Genomic DNA, 19,871 nt, shown 5'->3' with positions numbered 1-19,871 from the left:
GGATAAAATCCCTCTTCCTCAATACTGATTCAATCAGGGTATTTGCCACAGCAACAGAAATGAAATTAGGTCATTCCATTAATGCAGTCTCCCCCTCCCCATGCCCACCCCAGTGACCCCTCACTAAGGTAGAAGTGGCAATTGTCTGTCTTTCCAGGGGTAAGTCTGAACAGATCCCCCACTTCTCATAAGTGAGGCAGGAGAGAAAGGTAAGATGAAATGTGGACATGAAAGGAAGGGATCGCCTGGGATTGTACTGGCTGGGTTTGTGTGTCAACTTGACACAGGCTGGAGTTATCACAGAGAAAGGAGCTTCAGTTGGGGAAGTGCCTCCATGAGATCCAGCTATGGGGCATTTTCTCATTTCTCAATTGGTGATCAAGGGGGGAGGGCCCCTTGTGGGTGGTGCCATCCCTGGGCTAGTGTTCTTGGGTTCTATAAGAGAGCAGGCTGAGCAAGCCAGGGGAAGCAAGCCAGTAAGAAACATCCCTCCATGGCCTCTGCATCAGCTCCTGCTTCCTGACCTGCTTGAGTTCCAGTTTTGGTGATCAGCAATATGGAAGGTGTAAGCTGAATAAACCCTTTCTTCCCCAACTTGCTTTTTGCTCATGTTTGTGCAGGAATAGAAACCGTGACTAAAACAGAGGCCACGAGGTCCACAACCCTGTTGCTGTAGCCATATTCATTGTCATACCAGGAAATGAGCTTTACAAAATTGTCATTGAGAGCAATTCCAGCTCCAACATCAAAGGTAGAAGAGTGGGAGTTGCTGGTGAAGTCTCAGGAGACAACCTTGTCCACAGTGTAGCCCAGGATGCCCTTCAGTGGGCCCTCGGATGCCTGCTTCACCACCTTCTTGATGTCATCATACTTGGCAGGTTTCTCCAGGTGGCATGTCAGATCCACAATGGATACATTGGTGGTAAGAGCACGGAAGGCCATGCCAGTGAGCTTCTCGTTCAGCTCTGGGATGACCTTGCTCACAGCCTTCTCAGCACCAGTAGATGCAGGGATGATGTTCTGGGCAGCCCCACGGCCATCACGTCACACCTTCCCAGAGGAGCCATCCACAGTCTTCTGAGTGGCAGGAATAGCAATGGACTGTGGTCATGAGCCCTTCCACGATGCCAAAGTTATCATGGATGACCTTGGCCAGGGGAGCTAAGCAGTTGGTGGTGCAGGATGCATTGCTGACAATCTTGAGTGAGTTGTCTTAATTCTCATGGTTCACACCCATCACAAACATGGGGGCATCCGTAGAAGGGGTGGAGATGATGACCCTTTTGGCCCCACCCTTCATGTGGGCCCCGGCCTTCTCCATGGTGGTGAAGATGCCAGTAGACTCCACAACATACTCAGAACCAGCATCACCCCATTTGATGTTAGCGGGATCTCGCTCCTGGAAGATGGGGATGGGATTCCCATTGATAACAAGCTTCCATTCTCAGCCTTGACTGTGGTTGAATTTGCCTTGGGTGGAGCCATACTGGAACATGCAGACCATGTAGTTGAGGTCAATGAAGGGATTGCTGATGACAACAATCTCCACTTTGCCAGAGATGCAGAGCAGAAGGCAGCCATGGTAACCAGGCGCCCAATACAGCCAAATTCGTTTTGACACCGACCTTCACCATTTTGTCTACACTGCACAAGAAGATGCGGCTGTCTCTGGAACAGGGAGGAGCAGAGAGCCCACCATTAAGACTCTTAACCACAACTGCTCTTTAAGGAGTCCACACTTCTCTCTTAGGTGAGCCTCACTCTCTCCCTGGGCAACGTTGTTTCTATTTTTAAATAAACTTTAACCCTGAGTTCACTGGCACACCCTGACTTTCTTTTCTGCCTCCAAGTGAAGGATTCTGATTTTACTTAAAGATTAAGGGAACGCTGTGGGTGCTGTGGTGACATCCTGGAACCGTGTCCTGCCACCATTGCCACAGCCCATTTTCTTTTTAAAAAATAAAATTTAAAATGTTTTGTGTTCACAAATTTGTGTGGTCTCAAATGTGCCAAAGAGAATGTGTATAAGCCAGAGGGAGGGGTGTTCTTGCCTTCTACCATGTGGGTCCTGGGGATTGAACTTGGGTCCTTAGGCTTGGAGGCAAGCACCCTTTACCCACTGAGCCATCTTGATGGCTATCTTTTTTCTTTTTTTCCTCTAAATGGTTTCTTTTCTTTTTAAAAATTTATTTAATTTTTTAACTTAGATTTTTTTCTCTGTGAATATGTATGGTGTGTGTGCATGCATGTTCACATATGTCATAGCACAAGAGGGTGTGTGTGTGTGTGTGTGTGTGTGTTTAAGTCTGACATTGATACTAGAACTCTTGATTGCTCTCCCCATTATGTATCTGATGGTCGAGGCAGCCAGCTTGCCCAGGGATCCCACAGCTCTGCCTCTCCAGTGCTGGGATCACACACAGCTCCTGTGCCTGGGTGGCTTTACTGTGCCTGGGTGGCTTTACTGGTTCTGGGAATCTGCCCTCTGGTCCAGATATTTGTGCAGTGTGCCCTTTACTCACTGAGCCATTTCCCATTCTATCAGAACCCAGAGCATCTGCCGCTGAGGTCCCCCCCGCCCCCCATCTGCGGCTGTGTCTTTATCTATCCCAGTGGCTGATTCTGTGTACAGGCTGGAAGCTAACAGCGTCCTACCTAACGGGCTAATGGTGGCATACCACACATGATAGGTACACATTAACCAAATGGGCCTCCCTCGGCATACCACACATGATAGGTACACATTAACCAAATGGGCCTCCCTCAGCATACCACACATGATAGGTACACATTAACCAAATGGGCCTTCCTCCCCCATCCAGTCATATCCTGAAGGTCATGCTCCCTGCCCCATACCCACCAGACAAACGAGAGACCTTCCCTGCAACCCCTGTCAACTAAGAATCAGAGACAGCCCGACCTTAGGCACAGCAGAGATGGGTCACTAACTGTGTGGCGTGGATCCTCCCTCTCCTGAAACCTACATATAATTAGGGACCCCCCCTCCACTCTGCCCATAGGCCCAGGCTCTTCTCAGAGTCCCACAGAGTTGTCTTCTGTAATGTTTAAAGCATGATAAGTCAGCACTCAGGACACAGAGGGCAGGCAGATCTCTCTGAGTTGGAGGGCCAGCCTGGTCTACAAAGTGAGTCCAGGACAGTCAGAGCTGGTTATACTGAGAAACTCTGTCTTTAAAAAAACAAAAACAAGCTGGGCAGTGGTGGTGCACGCCTGTAATCCCAGCACTCTGGGAGGCAGAGGCAGGAGGATTTCTGAGTTCGAGGCCAGCCTAGTCTACAGAGTGAGTTCCAGGACAGCCAGGGCTACACAGAGAAACCCTGTCTCAAAAAACAAAAACAAAACAAAACAAAACAAAACAAAACAAAACCCAAAGAAACCAAAACCAAAAATATCTCACCTAAAAAGGCATTCTGCTTCAGTGTTTCTACTGAACCTCAAACCTGAACCTTTCACAACCCAGTTTCTCAGTTTGATCAGATTAAGAAATGAAAGCCCCCCCCCCAAATGAAAGCCCCAAATCAGATTGAGGAGTTTTTTTTTTTTTTTTTTTTTTTGGGCATGGCTCTCCGCAGCGGGAGGAAGGCGACCATTGCAAGTGTCCACCTGGCACATAAACGTCACAGGAGGCTGTTGGTTTGGACACGGCTCCTGCACTGGCCTCAACAGAACCATCTCTGAATACATCCGAGTTCCTTACCCTAAGCTTTCCTGTCATCCAAGTTACTGTCTGGCATCCAGGGGATGTCAGCGTTAGAGCCAGAACAGCAGAATTTCCCATGCAGGTCAGATTCAACCGGTACAATAGCGAAGTCCTCACAGGAAATGTAACCTGCGGGTAAGCAGTCAGTTGCTCCACTGTTCTGCCTGGCCACCTGCCTGCCTCAGGAAGCAGCTTCGAGCTGACCACCTGTTCTCTGCTTCTGCTCTATTCAGCATTCTGCCCTGCGCTGGCCAGCTGCCCTTCTCTGCAGGCTGTCTGACGACTCTCTCTCACGAGCGATATTACTTATGGTTAGAGCCAGCTCCTGACAGCATGAGAATAGGCAAGTCGACACTCGTAACAAACTCCATACACTTGACATGCCCTTTGAAGCAACTTAACCGACCCCCAGACAGGGACTCTGAGCCACACTGTAAGACCACCGCTAAATTAAGCTGGAACACGTCCATTACTTTGGATATGACTGGCTTGAAGATGGCTTCGTAGGACCCAGCATCTATCCCATCTCAGAGTGGGTAGTTAATAGCCCCAACATCCTGTTCCTCCCCAGTTCCTGGAAAGTACTCTCTGTGTTTATGAAAGGATACTGTCATGACCCAGTCTGTCGTAGAGAAGGCCTCTTCCACGCCATCCCCATGGCGAATATCAGTGTTAATACACAACACCCTCTGGTGATACTCTATGGCCAAGACAATATCATTGATGTAACAGAAGCCAGATGCTTCAGACTTCATTGCACGACACAGTAGTGTCTGTCTGCTGGTGTGTGGATGGGCCTGGTGCTATTCTTGTGAACCAATCCCCTAATGAATAAAGGAGCCAAGTAGGCAGGACTTCCGGGTTGGACAGAGGAACAGGGAGCAGGAGAGAGTTAGGTCCTTTTGGAACTGGGACAGAAGAGGGGTAAGATGTAGCTGCTAGAGTTTCCCCAATATCATGGTGGATCTGCAAGGATTCGCCACTGGAGGAATCAGATTTTAATAAGGCTTATGAGATTAAGTTTTCAGTTGTTGCTCCCAGAGACTGTGTTACCATTGTTTCTGAACTAAATTTGTGTTGCATTTTCCTTCATGTGCCGGCTTGTCTGGGTTCAAGAGAGAAAGGTATGGTGGCCAAGCATGGCTTTGCCAGATGTGTATCTCAAAGGCTATGGATTTGAAGCACAGGATTGGTGTGGTAGTGACCGGTGAGTGGGGACTTAGTGAGCTGGGTGCAGAGATTGTGGAGTTCTGAGTCAGAGCCTCCACAAGATAAAAACAGGTCGGCCACTGCCTGCCAGTGCTTGGCTACGGTAACGTGCCAGTTCTTTTTTAATATTTCCTGCAACATGCTGGTTATTAAGTTTCACAGCACTTGCCAGAGAGCCACCAGTAGACATCTGGCTAATGTCAAACAATCTGCTTGCTGTAGTCATCTGTTATCTGGGAGACTAGAATGCAAGAATTTAATGTAGTCATCACTGTGGTACTTGGTTATCTCGTCAGAACTGGCTGTGTGAAGGCGATAGATTTTTCAGTAGAGACCGTAGTTGAGCAGCAAATTGTGCCATGCAGATTCAGAAAGGCTTCACTGGGTGGCCTTGTCCACAATAGCATTTCCAACATCTCTGTCGTGGTGGTAACAGACTCTCCTCTTGGTGCCTCCTGTCTCTGCCATCTCGCTCACCACCTGGCTCTCCCATCAGTCTGCCCCCCCTTTTTTTTCTTAATAAGTTTTCTCTAATACATTTTCTAAGTAAAGTTTCATCATTATCCCTCTACTCCTGATCCAATTCCTGGCTCTGGAACACAACCTGGAAATCGTAGTCGGTGCCACAGAACTCTGATCCACCTTTGTAACAACTAACAGTGTGCTGTACTGCCGGTTGTTAGGGGACCAACTGGGATCAACTCAAGGATGGTGGGAGAAGTGCAGGGTAAGGGAGTCCCCATTCTCTGCATCCATAAGGCACCCTGGTCCTTGATACACCTCAGAGAATTGTGGTGGGAGGTCTCAAGACCCAGTAATTCTAGAGAGACTGTGTGTGTGTGTGTGTGTGTGTGTGTGTGTGTGAAGTCTGACTGATGCTCAGATTCCATGGGGTTCAGATGGATCAGGAGAGAGTAAGGGAAGATATAAGGACATCCATTCTTTCTTTTGAGACAGGGTCTCATGTAGCCCAGGCTAGCCCCAAACTTGCTAAGTAGCCATAGATAAGCTTGAGCCCTTAATCCTCCTGCCTTTATCTTCTGAGTTTTGGAATTACAGCCGTGTGCCACCATTCCTGGTTTATGCTGTGCTCGGGTCCACCGATTTCAATTTGGAAAGAAAGATATCATCACCCTCTTTTGCTCCCAAGATGGAACCAGTGCCCGCCTCCCAGCTGCCAGCCCTGGCAGCTCTTCATCTTGCTATTTTGCAGAATATACGATTTCTTTGCATAACAGAGAGCATAATCTCATTTTCTCGCTGGCTACACAGCTTAGCTTTCAATCAATTATTCTCAAATACATTAAAAAAAAAAAAGGTTTCCATTTCGCCTCTGTGCCTCCTTGGTGCTTGGTTGTCCCTGTCAAAGAATTTGCAAATCAATTGCACTAACAATACTTTCCACAAATTACCTTCAAATGCCTGTGATGTCACCACGGTTAATGGTTAATGTGTTCCTGATAAATAATGCATCAGGAAGTGGCTGGGCCCCTCTCTGATGTTCAGCGTGAGGCAGCCTGTTCTCCACGAGCTGCTTGGCTCAGCTGAACCCCAGGGCTCAGCCAGGTGAGCAGTTGAAGGCCGACCATCCACCGCTCTGCCCCTGCCAGGACTTGGCATCTTTCAGCTCTAATATACAAGGGTAGTTACAGGTGTCCTACGGCCATAGGGAGGGTCTAGTTGACTCTGCTGTGGGAGGTGGGGATGATGCTGTGGCCCCCAGAGAGGGAGGGTCCTTGGGAGTGGCTGAGGAGCAGAGGGCTTCCTCAAGCTTGGCAACCCCCTAGCCCAAGGTTGCCAAGGATCTGCATTCCAAACACATTTTGTTCCCTATTACATAAGCAGGGCAGTACCGGAACAGTGTCTTGCACTAAATAAGGCTTTGCATGAAGTACCTGGATGTGTTGTATGGTGCATGGTCTTGGGAAGAGAGGTATGTCCCAGGGACTCAGGCTTCATTTGATTTGTCTAGGCTGAGATATAGGCCAGAAGGTATATGACTCCGTACCAAGGCTTGTGTAGTGTCTTTATCCTTTACATTACAGATATATGTGTTCACATTTGCAACAATCTGCTGTGGACTACTTCATGACTAAGACAGGCCACAGGGACCTTGGGCATCTGTCCTCTGAGGTTGTAGTTTGTTCTGTTCGGAAGTCATCACAGACTTGGCTGGGAGAGAGTTTGAGGGGGTGGGGCTGGCACAGAGTTGGGCCCTGCTTTGTCTTTTCTGACGTACAAACTGGTTGTATAGATGCTTTAGAGACTGTTGCAATAGCTGGATCCTTTAGAACTCTACCCTGGGGTTGGCTTGCTTGTGGAAGGTGCGGTTAGACTACATAATTTATTTACAGGGACAGACTCACTTTCCTCACACAAATATTGCTTGTACTAGTGTCTTAATAGTATTTTGAAATACGGAGCTCAGATCTCAGGGCTTCTTTCTAGGAAGCCAAAATAAATGGCAGTGTGGCAGCACCAGGCCCTGGTAAAGGTCTGGAAGTGACCTCAGCTCTCTGCCCCCAATGTGGATGGGTCTCACCTCTGACATACAAAACAGGCATTCTAAGAGCAGAATGTCCAACCAGTCCTGTTTGACTCCAAAACAGACTATCTCCTTTTCTCTTTTAGGTGACAGCTATGTTTTGTATTGTCAAAATTAAACCATATACCTCAAAAGATGGTTCAAAGTGTCAACAAAATCCCTGGAAAGAAACCGTGCCTTATATGGAAACTTCTGTAAGGCCCGTTAAGCAATGAGAACTTCAGTATATGGAGATATGGGGACACTGCTGTACCAGGGCCTAATCACAGTCTAATTTGGGCTATCCTATCTTATAGTATTTTGTCTCTTACTTTTCTTGAAATTACATTTGTGATACACAGAGTACCCGTAGATGTCAGAAGGGATGACTTCTGGGAGTCTGTTCTCTTCTGTATAGAGCCTTATTGGGGTGCCATGCCACCTTGCAGGAACTTGACATCGGATGTCAGAAGGGATGACTTCTGGGAGTCTGTTCTCTTCTGTATAGAGCCTTATTGGGGTGCCATGCCACCTTGCAGGAACTTGACATCAACCAAGATGAAGTTCCTCTCCCAGCCTTTGAACAGGGACTCCTGTGTTAGCCAAAATCCCCTCCACTTAGGGTGGAGCGCTCAGACCAAGGTGAAGCCCATTGTCCTTCAAGGACCTGCAGTTTCCTGAGAGATACTAGTCACCTGCTGAGCAACCAAACCTGTTCTGCCTAGAAGTTCCCAGCCTTTGGGGGAAGGGTTCTCCCCTGCCTATATATTAGGAGTCCTCCATTAAACCTTGAGACCTTGAACAGCAGGTGTTGTCTTGGTCTCCATCTCTTTTTGCCCCCTTCCCATACATCCCCAGCTTTCCTTGCAGGCAACCTGTTCGATGTAACTGTGGGCAATTATCTTCTTCTACCATGTAAGTCCCAGGGATTGGATTCAAGCTATTGGCATTGTTGAGGCAGGAAGGAGGAAGATGAGGGGCATTCATCAGGAACCCCTCCCACTTTCTCCTGTCGCCTACCTCCATGGGGCAGAGGCCACTCTTAGTGGGGCCCCTTTACCATCCTTTGGCAGCCTCTCACCTCTGCGTGGACATGGAAGAGGGAAGCACAACTTGAGAGTGTGGCTGACTGGTGGTCGGCCACAGACCAGCAGAATGGCTGGTATGGTGAGGGAGTGCAGCACCATGAACTCACGAATAGAGGAAGATGAGTCCAACTCCCCCGACAAGAGAATGCAAACATGCATACCTTAGATTTAGATAGATCCAGGCTTGAGACCTTGTGCAAATTATGACCCTGTCAGGACCACTTTCCATGTCCACAGATGCTCAAGATGATGCTGGTGTTTGCCTCTGGAGTATGTGATGGAAGATGCCCAGTATATAGCAGGTCCTCAGTAAGCACAGCCCTGCTGAGAGGCACTGGCCACTTGCCTGCTCTGAACCCTTACTCTTCCCAGTTTCCATCACACCTCCTAATGCTCCTCAGAGTGCATCCCAGCTGTGGTACCCCTATTAAAGCATCCCCTTCCAGGGAAGCTGGTCCTAATGTCTCTTCCCAGCAGGGCTCATTACTACATCTTCTCCCTAGGTTTCTGTGTATTGACATTTGATTACACCCGGCTTCACACTCAGGGTCTTCCATATATTACGCTCTAATTATTTGTGTGTCCTTAAATAGAGACGACAAAATGTCACTTACTATGTTAATTGGGGTTTGTTTTATCCCCCAGCAAGTGTGTTGTGCAGGTAGGCTGGATTCCGTTTGTTCTCTAACTCACCATCTGCTTGTCAAACATTATCTAGAGATTCCTAGAAGCTAGGTACCCAGGCTCCAGAAGACAATAACCTCTGTCCATAGTCCTTCCAGATCACAGGCCACCATGTCATCAGTTAGCTTTCAGTCACTGCAACAAATACTGGAGAGAGTAAACTTGTAAGGAAGAAAGGTTTGCTTTGTTGCACAAAGCTATCACACTTAACTTTAGGGAATGGAGTTATGCCCTAGATTTTGGAGTCTCAGCCTATGGTTGTCTGGTCTTGTTGTTTTAGCCCTGTGGCAAGCTGGGGACACGTGGTGAATCAAAGCAATCAGCTCAGGTGGAAAGCAGAAGAGATAAAAGGAAAGGCTGGAGTCCCAATAACTGGTAGCATGACCTAACTTCCTTACACGGCACCTGGATCTGACTCTTAAAGGCACATCACTATTCAGCAGCACCTCAGTAGACTGGGGATCAAGTCTCTAGCACATGGGCCTTGGGGGGGGGGCGTTCACGACAGAGATTCGAAGTGTGGAACACAGAGTGGCAGACCTGGTAAGGGTGGTTGAGTGACTGGGAAGAGGTAAAGTACTGGTGGGTCTCGCATCTCTTCTGTCTACTGAAGCCATCTGGAATGGGTAAGGAACAGGAAGTGGGATTTACAGATTTATATTTTGCCTCCATATATGCCTTGGCGTCATGTATGATGTGTTTTATAGAGCATGGTATGGTGTGGTGGGAGGGGGTACCTCAGTGGGTCCATGCTGAGGCATCCCCCCCCCTCAAGGCACCAGCCATACAACGACAGGTCTAGTATAGAATAGAGTTTAGTTAAGGGCATTGGAAGGGGAGTTGAGACTGGAGTAGAGGCAGAGAAAAAGAAAAAGGGGGAGGGGGAGAGGGAAAGAAGAGGCCCACCAGGAGCACAAGGAGATAGAGGGGAAAGGGGGGAGGGAGAGAGGAAGAAGGGGATCAGAGAGAGAAAAGGGGCGGAGAGTCAGAGAGAGGAGAGGAGAGGTCAAACAGTCCCTTTTATAGCAGGCCAGGCCTACCTGGCTGTTGCTAGGTAACTGATGGACAGAGTGTAGAAGGAATGCTAACAATGTGCCCTGGTATCCACAGAGGCCAGATAAGAACATCCACCCGAGGATGCGAGGATGCGAGCCACCATGTGGGAGCTGGGACTCAAACCCTGGTCCTCTGCTCTTAGCTGCTGAGTCATCTCTCTAGCGGCCCCTTCTAGTGAATTTTAAGCAGGGATCACATTTGCATTCTTTTAGAAAACCTAAAGTGGCAGATTTGGGGTAGAATAGTCACAGGGCCTGGAGGGAGGCAGGACAGATGGTGTCCAGATGCTACAGTTGGGCAGGTCCAACTGGGTCAACAGAATCCAGATGGTGTGAGGTGTTTGGAATTGCTACAGACAGGACACTGTGGTGTCACATCCCTGGGGGGGCTCCTGTCTTTCCATTCATGTTTATCCAGACCCTGGAGCCTATATCCCGGACAGTGTTCTGGTGTGTAAGTTTGGCCCCACAGGCATGCTGCAGTGGTCAGGACAGTAAGGCTTGTTTAGAGAAACAGCTTCCTGCCTGTTGAGACAGCAGGAGAAGGAGCCTGGGTGCAGAACCTGGCAAGCTGGGTCCCTAATGATGGAAGGAGAGAACGACCTTTGCTTTTTACCTACGTGTCATGGCCTATGCATCCCAAAGAAAAAAATGAATGCTAAAAAAAAAAAAAAAAAAAAAAAGAAAAACAATAACCTCAACTATGGTTCATCAATATGTCAAGTTTTTTTTTTTTAAATAATTTTAGGGATGCTCTAATGCCCAGATTTTATGTATAGCATGATCTGTCCAATGCACACACAGCAAGGCACTTTTATCTGGTAGCCATGTGAACTACTGTTAGGCATATTTGTTGCCATTTCCTAGGAAATACTGTATTCTTTTACAAAGAGGCCCATAGATGATCCAACATATCACCTTCATGGCTGAGAGGCAGAACTGAACACAGTGGAACCTGATAGACCATGAGTGTCCCTCCACAGTGCACACACCAAGTGACTAATAAAACCATTGAGTGTACGGGGCTAAGGTAACTGGCCTCCCACCTCTAGAGACAGCTTGCTGGGGACTTCTGTCTCTGTGGTCTCTAACCCAATGAGGAGGGGTCTGGAAGCTGCCTATGCTCTGTTTCATAGCTATAGCTACATAGCCTCACCTTCCACCCAACCTAGTCTGCTAGGTAGGATTGTGGTGATCGTTATCCCAAGGCTCTGGCCAGGACTCTGCAATGATAGGCAAGGTCTCAGATTTGTCTGGAACTCAGGTCTGTGTGTTGCCAATCATGGCATAAAAGAAAAATTGGACAAGTTAGAGAGGATTCTAGGGTGAGGTGGTACAGGCACTTCTCTTAGTTATAGCCATGTTGCCATGGATGGCAACATCAATAGGTGTGACCGTAATGGAAAGAGGTGGTCTATGAGATTAGCTGTGAATCTCCACACTCACAGCTGAGTATACTGACATCTTTTTCTATTATGCTAGGTAAAAGTCTCATCCCATCATTGTGCAGGTCAGACTTTGTTATTGTCTCTGTTGACTGCAGACCTTAGAGAAGCTGTAGTTCAGGATTTGGGAGGTTGTTAAGTCAGTGAGGACCAGAGTTCCATCCCTAGAATCCAGGTAAAGATGCCTGTAATCCCAGCACTCGGGAGGCAGGGACTGGCTGATCTCTGGGGCTAACTGGTCAACCAGTCTGGGGTATATGGTGACTTTCAGGCTAGTGATAGACTGTCAAAAAACAAAACAACAAAACAAAACAAAAAAATAAAGGTGGATGGTACCTGAGAAACAAGACCCAAACTAGTTCCTCGAGGCTCACACATTTTTGGGTACAGTCCTCCCACCTTCAGGATGATGACTAGGTAGGTAAGGACATTTTCCCTTGAGGCTAATGATCTGGGTTTGACCCCTAGCAAGGAAGGAGGAACCAGTTCCCTCCAGTTGTCCTCTGACTTTGACATGCACACTGGGACATTCTGGTGTGTGTACCCATATATACTAAATAAATAAAAGTAAACTTTTTTTTTTCAGAGAGAAAGAAAAGCTATGGTTCCCAATGAGGACATGAACAGCCAAGGGGCATCTTGTGTCATGGCATCTTGCAGAGCACATCAAGTATGACAACCTCCGTCATTCCTGCTGATAAAGGTGGCCTTCTAGGAGGTGACCTTGAGCAGAAGCATTGGGTAAGATGAGAGCTCTTTGCCTGTTGTTTCCAGGGCCATTGAAATCACTCCCCCCCCCCCACACACACACAGAGAGAGAGAGAGAGAGAGAGAGAGAGAGAGAAAGAGAACACAGCTACCTCTGAGGTGGGGAGAGAACTAGAGAGTCTGGGATGAGCGTTCCATTGCATCGTTTAACTCATTATACTGAATGGGCCTAGGCTGGTGGGCGCCTGTGCCAAAGCTCTACTAGAACGAGGTGGGAGCTATTTCTGTCCCTTCTGGCTTGAAGTTCTGTGCACAGATGATGCCAATAAAACTTCCCTGGGAGGCTGCTGTCATGGCCACTGGAAATGGTGGCAGATTAAGCATCTTAAAATTCGATTGTGAAATCAATATGCCAATTACAGTAGTTAAACCTCTGCAGAGCCAAGTTCCCCTTTCTTCCCTAGTGGCTGCATGGCTCAGGATTCAGGGCTGCATTAAGGTGCCACTCAAGGCCAGGCTTGTGGTTTCCTCTGTCTCCTTTGGGAGCCCTACATTTTCTTTCTGACTACTTTTGTCCCTCATCAAAAGCTGTTGTCAAAAACTTGCATCCCAGTATTGGGAATGGGGCTAGGAGGTACAGCACATTCTGAGGCACAGTATTTCCTCCACACACTAAAGCCTCCATAGCATAAGCACAATATTGCTTCTTGTAAGAGGTATATGCACTTTCTCTTGGTGTATAGCTGAGTTGTCAAAAAAAAAAAAAAAAAAAAAAACCCACAGTGGCTGAAGAAAACACCCATCACTTGTGTGGCCTCTGATGTTTGGTCCTTATACTCAGGGCTGGTGTTTTAGTTACTTTTCTGTTGCTGTTATAAGACATCATAACCAAGGCAAGTTATAAATGAAAGTACTTAACTGGATTTATGATTTCAAAGGGTTAGAGTCCATAATAGAGGAACAAAGTCATGATGGTAAGAACAGTTAAGAGCTCTCATCTCAATCTGTAAATAGGAGGCAGAAAGCACACTAGAACTAGCACAAGTCTTTTTAAACCTCAACATCTGCCCCTAGTGACACACCTCCTCTAACAAGGCCACATCACCTACCTAATCCTTCCCAAACAGTTCTACCTCCTGGGGATTGAGTATTCAAACATACGAACCTGTGGTGGCCATTCTCATTCAACCCACCACATTCTACTCTCTGGCCTCTATAGGGCTCACAACTACATCACGATGCAATACTCATTTACTCCATCTCCAAAAGTTCCCATAGTCTTTCAGTCTTGACATTGCTTAAAAGTCCAGACTTATTTATTTATTTTATATATGTGAGTGCACTGTGGCTGTCTTCAGACACACCAGAAGAGGGCATCAGATCCCATTATAGATAGTTGTGAGCCACCAAGGAGCTGCTGGGAATTGAACTCAGGACCATCTGGAAGAGCAGTCAATGCTCTTAGCCACTGAACCATCTCTCCAGCCCTGTCAGAGGCCTGTTTAACCACGGAGGAAGATTCCACATCTCTCTTACTCATGTATCTTTTGTGACTAAAGCAAGAGCCACGTGGAGGACACTGCCATTTTTTGCTACCCATTTAGGGCGAACCCTGGCCCTGAAATTGAATCGCATTTGTAACAGCTTTGATTAGTCTTTGCCTTTTAGGAGCAGACAGTCCCTTAGGCCTTTCCCTTTCCCATGTTGTAAATTAGCTGGGTGGAGTCTTACCCTGAGATCACCCTTCCTTTTGTTTCAATGAAGATCAGGCTTCTCCTTACTTACATCTCTCAGCTCTAGACTTGTTACAACATTGTTTCTGTCTACTTATAGCTCCCAGCACTAGACTTGCTGTAACATTGTTTCCTTTTACTTAGGAAGCTCAGCACTAGACTTGCTACAACATTGTTTCTTTCTACCTGTATCTCCCAGCACTAGACTTGCTGCAACATTATTTCCTTTTACTTAGCGGGCTCAGCACTAGACTTTCTGCAACATTGCTTCCTTCCACTTAGGTCTCTCAGCACAAGACTTGCTGCAACATTGTTTTCTGGTGCTGGTTTGCTCTTTAAACTGAACATTTTGTATTTCTTTTTGCCCTGTACTCTTTATTGTTCATTGTAGACATGCACAAGAGCGATTAGTAAAAGTTACAAGGCTGAGCCAATATTAGGGTGCCTGGAAATCTCCACCAAAGAACGTAGCCCATTATTTTCTGGCCTCCAGCAAATTCTTAGGATAAGGATAGAAGACCAACACATTTCTGCTAAAATATCACACGAATAGGCCCTGGCTCAGTTACTGTTAAAGCCCCTACTTCCCTCTTATCTTCTGTTCATCTTGGTTGTCAACCTGACTGTATCTGGAATCAACAAAACCCAAACAGTTTTGCACACCTGTAAAGGATTTTCTTGATTAGGTCATTTGAGGTGAGAAGATGTACCTTCAATCTGGGCCACACCTTCTGGTGGAAGGCTACAAAAAATGAGGAAAGGAAGCTTTTGCTTTTTGTCTGCTTGCCTTCATGTTTCCTGGCAAGTTCATCTATCCTGTTACTGAGGCATTTCTTTGCTGGTGTTAGAAAATACTTTGCTGAGATCTCAATGTATGTGGTTTTAAGACCAGTTAAAAGCCTCTGGGGACCTCCAGCACCTAATTGGGACTGCTGAGACATCCAATCGTGTGGACTGAATATCTACCAGGGAATTTTTGGCCTTTCTACTGGGAGACAGCCTTTGTTAGACTACTAGAACCACAGCCTGTAAAGCACACTAAAAACTATCATATGTATATATATCTAACAGTTTTGTTCCTTTATAGAGAACTCTAACATAGATGATGTAAAACAAACTTATCTAGGTCTGCTCATGTAGCTGTAGTCAGATGGTAGATCATCTGGGAGTGTGTTGTTCTTTAGGGGCCTCCTTTTCAAGACTGGAAGAATGTCAGTCCATTGTCTGGAATGAAGGCCTCCGAGTTGTGAATCTTCCTTCCCCAGGGGCAGTGAGGCTTGGCTCCATGTCAGTGGCATGGTAGTCCATGTGTGTGTGTGTGTGTGTGTGTGTGTGTGCGTGCAGGTGCTTGTGTATGTGCATTATGTTAGAGATCATGCCTCATCCCTTCCTAAGCACTGAGGTTTAAAAGTAAATATTTGTGTCAGCTAGATTTTTGTTGGTAGTATTCACTGTGAATGCTTACTTCCATCTCTTGAAATATTATGCAATGCTGTCATTCCTTCATTAATTGATTTGAAACATTGTTTATTGACTGCAGTGGGAACTGGTGATTGAGTCCTCCATGAACTTCCTTCCCTTGGCTCTTCCTCTGTCCTCAGTATACTTTATCACAACTTTTGGTTAAATCAATAGTCAGTGCTTATGTCATTACGACAGTAGATTATGCTTCCAGCAAAGTAGAGTATGATGAGGTTTCTTTCCTGGAGCTAATGCCCATGTGTTTCCCCTTTATTGAGATTTCTGTGTCCCTGTCTCTGCTCCCTTTCTAAATGCCACATTAGATCAATTAAATGTGAATTCATATTACTTCCCAAGTAGCTAAATGACTCTTCTATCAATTTCCTTTTTTCCTGGATCATCACACTTGGGTTCCTGGCTGTGGATGGCTCCTCCTGTCCTGACCCTCACCCTTGGCCTTGCCTCTGAGCTCTTCTTAGCCTGTTGCAGCAGGATTGTGATGATTCTGGGCTCCTTCCGTGGCTCACACCACTGTTTTTCTGAAGCTTATCTTCTAGCATCTCTCTACGAATATGCCCACTACAGTAATTCTTTTGGTGTGTGTGTGTGTGTGTGTGTGTGTGTGTGTGTGTGTGTGGAGAAGTCCCTCCATATCTATATGTTCCTCTTTGTTCCTCTTAAATGAACTCTGAGACATGGACTTGAATAAATATGATCCATTTAGGAAATCCTCTAAAGGAGCAGAATGGCAGGATTGGAATGGTAGGAAGTCAAAGGATTTCACCTGCTGTAGGTGAAGTGCCAATCTCAGGCTGGTCAGAACTGATGCCAGGCTGTGGAGCTTCTATGCTGATTCCCTGGCCACTTGCTGGCTGCAGGTCCCCTAGGATCAAAAGTGGGTATTCCAGGACAGAGTTATCTGAGGACCATTTTGGGCAGGAGAGTCTGCAAGCAGGCACTACAGCTGGTAGCCTGGGGTTGGGAGAAACTGCTTTGGAGACCCTGGATCAGCTAGTTCTTTGTTCAACACAAGATAATATGCCACAATTATTGGAGGGTGTCTTAGTCAGGGTTTCTATTCCTGCACAATCATCATGACCAAGAAGCAAGTTGGGGAGGAAAGGGTTTATTCAGCTTACACTTCTGTATTGCTGTTCATTACAAAAGGAAGTCAGGACCGGAACTCAAGCAGGCCAGGAAGAAGGAGCTGATGCAGAGGCTATGGAGAGATGTTCCTTACTGGCTTGCTCAGCCTGCTCTCTTATAGAACCTAAGATCACCAGCCCAGGGATGGCACCACCCACAAGGGGCCCAGCCCACTTGATCACTAATTGTGAAAATGCCCCACAGCTGGATCTCATGGAGGCACTTCCCCAACTGAAGCTCCTTTCTCTGTGATAATTCCAGCCTGTGTCAAGTTGACACACAAAACTAGCCAGTACAGAGGGGTTATAAACAGACAGTTTAAAAAAAAATAAAGACAGTTTCTAAGTAGGGCATAATAATGGTTAATCTTGTCCACTTGATGGGATTTAGAATCACCATGGAAAACAGATCTCTGGGCATATCTGTTAGGGATTTTCTAGATTAGGTTAATTGAAGAAGGAAGACCCACTGTAGCTGTAGCCAGCACCATTCTTCAGGAGGGGTCCTGATGGAATAAAAAGGAGAAAATAATCTGAGCAACATCATTTATATCTGCTTCCTGACTGTGGATGTGATGTGAGTAGCTGGCTCACCCTCTGGCTGCTTTGCCTTCCATGCCATGATATACTATACCCATCAGACTGTGAGCCAATGTCAGGATAGACTGTACCCATCAGACTGTGAGCCAGTGTCAGGATAGACTGTACCCATCAGACTGTGAGCCAATGTCAGAATAGACTGTACCCATCAAACTGTGAGCCAATTTCAGGAAGGACTGTACCCATCAGACCATGAGCCAATGTCAGGATAGACTATACCCATCAGACCATGAGCCAGTGTCAGGATAGACTGTACCCATCAGACTGTGAGCCAGTGTCAGGAAGGACTGTATCCATCAGACTGTGAGCCAATGTCAGGATAGACTGTACCCATCAGACTGTGAGCCAATGTCAGGATAGACTGTATCCATCAGACTGTGAGCCAATGCCAGGATAGACTGTACCCATCAGACTGTGAGCCAATGTCAGGATAGACTGTACCCATCAAACTGTGAGCCAATGTCAGGAAGGACTGTATCCATCAAATTGTGAGCCAGTGTCAGGGAGGACTGTACTCATCAAATCATGAGCTAAAATAAACACTGGACTCTTTCAGGGACTTTCAGAATGACATAGAACTGCCCCAGGGTAGGGGTGTGGTGGTAGGGTAGGAGAGCCGTGGTGGTGGGGTGAGGTAGAAAGGTGGGAGAGCTGCTCCAATGCAGTTTCAGAATCTGGCCTTCAGCAGTCTCAGTCTCCTGGAAGTGGGAGGTTGGGCCCCTTAAGCTTCTATGTAGATTTAGCATAACCTAAAGAGAAGCCCTCTCCCCACCATCCCTGCTTAAGTCACAGAAGGAAGCTGTAATCCGGAGAGAATCTTGCACTGGTTAAAGGATGTTTATGAGGCTGGGCTTCCAGCAGCTTTGCAGATTGATTTCCACATGTAGAACCTGATACACATGAGTCCACGAATGTGAATTTTTGAACAGACAGGAAGTAGTAATAGTTGGGAGAACAAAGCAAATGTCCTATAGCTAGGTATGGAATTGTACATTTGATTTGGACTGGTGTTTTTTTTTCTGAGACTAAATGAATGAATTTATGTATACATGTAGCATATACATACACACTTGGAGGGCAGAGAAGGATGACAGTTTGTCTTGTCCTACCATGCTTGCCTTATTCTCTTTAGACATAGTCTCTTGTGTGACAAAGACTTGGTCCCCAGCTAGTGGGAACTTAGGTGTGTGTCGGGCACTAATTGGAGGCCATTGGCAGTGCCCCTTGAAAGGCACATTGGGACTCAGCTTCCCTTTCTCTTTCTCCCTGGATTCTATTATGTAGGTGGTTTGCTCTCTGCCCCTAACAGCGAGGCTCTGCTTTGTCACAGGCCTAAGGTGATGGGGACAAGAGACCAAGATACTATAAACTGATGCTGCTAAAATGGCAAGTCAGAATCAACCTCTTCTCCTTTACGCTGCAGTACAGGATATTTGAACCTGTTTCTAGCTGTGATGTGGTTCAGCCCTTAGCACACACCTTTAATTCCTCTGGCTGGAATACAGACATGTCCGTAGTACTCACCATTAATCTCAAACAATAAAGGTAAAGTTGTAGAAGGAAGCACCCATGTATGAAAGTGATGTCTAACTGAGTGGCAGACAAAGTGAAGAATCAGAGAAAGATTTGGTAGAATAGGATCTGCCCAAGTCTCATGAGAACAGAGAGAGGAAAGGGAAGATGCTTAAGGGAGACACAGACAGTGCAGGGAGGAAGAGAAGACAGTACAGGCTACAGGAGAGTTCATGGAGAGCAGTGCAGTAGAGATGAGAGGGAGAGCAGAGCAGGAGAGAGAGGGAGAAGGAGGCAGTGCTACCGGGAGAGTTCTACAGAGACAGACTGAAGAGAGAACAAGCTAGACACAGGTAAAGATAAAATGAGCAAGAGAATATGAGGAGCCAGAAGATTAGAAAAGATATAGTCAGTTTGAGGCCATTTTGAGCAATTCACAGGAAGCTAAGAGAAGCCAGGTTGAATTAGTCATCTTGGAGAGGAGTTCGAGCCAGAACAGCTGAGTGGACCAGTGGGCGAGCCCAGAAAGAACAAGGGTGAGCTGATTCAGCAAAAGTCTTAGAGGATGAAAAACATTCTAGGTCCAGATTAAATTGTACAGAGGTAAGAAACTTCCAGGCCTAGGTTAGCAGACTGAGGCAGTAAGCCTTAAAGATGACAATTACATCAGCAGAATAAAAGTTACTTTTACAAAGCTGGGTTTGCTGTTGTTGTTGTTGTTGTTTTTGCCGGGTGGTGGTAGTGATGGTGGTGGTGGTGGTGGTTGTCACAGCAACTGAAATCTGACTAATGTAGTTGTCACTTTAGCAGTGTACTGCAAGAGACCTGACAAGGGCAATCAACCTTCCCTGCCTACCTGTAAGCTCTGCATTCTTGGCTATTCCTGTGTGAGGTTTGCTCCTTCCTAGGCATTTACAGTGCACAAGTTGCTTATGTCTGCAGGAAGGGTAACAGATGTCAAATGAGCCCATAGGCCCTTTTGCATC

At 46.6% G+C, this 19,871-nt stretch overlaps 2 pseudogenes; both read right to left on the bottom strand.

Moving 5' to 3' along the window:
• Window positions 1–1,634, bottom strand: part of LOC127692017 (glyceraldehyde-3-phosphate dehydrogenase-like) — a 73,299-nt pseudogene extending 71,665 nt beyond the window's left edge.
• Window positions 1,635–4,023: 2,389 nt separating this feature from the next.
• On the bottom strand, window positions 4,024–5,398 carry LOC127692016 (histone deacetylase 1-like; annotated as a pseudogene).
• Between the last annotated feature and the right edge of the window lie 14,473 nt (window positions 5,399–19,871).

The sequence above is a fragment of the Apodemus sylvaticus genome, chromosome 9, assembly GCF_947179515.1.
Source record: "Apodemus sylvaticus chromosome 9, mApoSyl1.1, whole genome shotgun sequence".
NCBI classification, from domain to species: Eukaryota; Metazoa; Chordata; class Mammalia; order Rodentia; family Muridae; genus Apodemus; species Apodemus sylvaticus.
This window is presented reverse-complemented; position numbering and strand designations above follow the sequence as displayed.